Source organism: Sinocyclocheilus anshuiensis, unplaced genomic scaffold (genome assembly GCF_001515605.1).
Source record: "Sinocyclocheilus anshuiensis isolate Anshui unplaced genomic scaffold, SAMN03320099.WGS_v1.1 scaffold1371, whole genome shotgun sequence".
NCBI lineage: Eukaryota > Metazoa > Chordata > Actinopteri > Cypriniformes > Cyprinidae > Sinocyclocheilus > Sinocyclocheilus anshuiensis.
Genome location: NW_015539833.1, coordinates 1,772,754 through 1,773,966, shown reverse-complemented (window position 1 = coordinate 1,773,966; position 1,213 = coordinate 1,772,754). Strand labels below are relative to the sequence as shown.

Below are 1,213 nucleotides of genomic sequence, written 5' to 3'. Positions count from 1 at the left end.
CATTCACTCCCCCCACCTACAATCCCTGCCGGTACGAGACTCGAACCCGCAACCTTTGGGTTACGAGTCTGACTCGCTAACCATTAGGCCACGACTTCCCTCCCTTAAGTTGATCGTAGCTCCACTGGTTTCAATGGGTGTACGATGTACTTAAGCTTACGATGCTTTTGGGAAACACAGCCCAGAACAACCTGGAGCAATTCTGCTTAGAATAATGGTCCAAAATCACACCTAAAAAGTGTAGAAAGCTGATGCATATTATATTATATTATATTATATTATATTATATTATATTGATCAAATAAATGCAGTCTTGGTGAGCAATATGTTTGTAATTATCAAATTAACTGGACATCATTATTTTGGACGATATCTGGTAATTATATATATATATATATATATATAATTACCAGATATCGTCCAAAATAATGATGTCCAGTTAATTTGATAATTACAAACATATTGCTCACCAAGACTGCATTTATTTGATCAAAATACTGTACAATCAGATTACAATTTAAAATAACTGCTATCTATTGTATATTTATAAAGCTGAATTTTCAGCAGCCATTAGTCCAATCTTAAGGACCAATCTTTCAGGATTCTTGGGTGAGGGGTCTGTGACGACTTGTTAATCTAATGAATAACTGATTTGTTAAATCAAATAAAAAATTGTGTTTTTGATTGGTCCAGACGTTACATTTGAATAGAAAGTTTGAAAGAACATGATACTAGCATCATACTAGTCCTTCAAGCAACTTTCGTCCCTATCTGCTGTAACTGAACTGTAAGGTCACAATGGACATGTATAGTGCACAACGTGCATCATCTGAAAACACACCCCATAATCACGAATCACACCTCATACGCGAGGGACTGTGGTGGCGAGTCCACAGTCTCCTCTGTATCGACACTCATCACATCCATCTCCTCGGAGGAAGATAGTTGAAGCGTCTGGCTCTCTCTCTCTGGGGGGGGTGGGAAGAAACCGCAGCGCGGGCTTCCGAACCCTGAGAGAGAGACGCGGATCTAGCGGGTGAGGACTGAGAAAAGGACGAGCCCATCTCGGATCCCTCCACTAAATCCACCTGCGATCCCCACGACAACAGTCTACGCCGCGCCTCGGCAACAGCGGGGCCGCTGCCAGCGGGATCGCGAGCCTGGCCGCTCTCATCAAACACAGCCAGGCGAGAGCGGAGCATACGCAGCGAGA

General features: G+C 42.9%; 1 protein-coding gene across 1 annotated transcript in view; it reads left to right on the top strand.

Moving 5' to 3' along the window:
* Positions 1-1,213, top strand: part of LOC107684317 (VPS10 domain-containing receptor SorCS3-like) — a 213,526-nt gene that overhangs the window by 110,518 nt on the left and 101,795 nt on the right. The gene's annotated exons all lie outside the window — the stretch shown is intronic.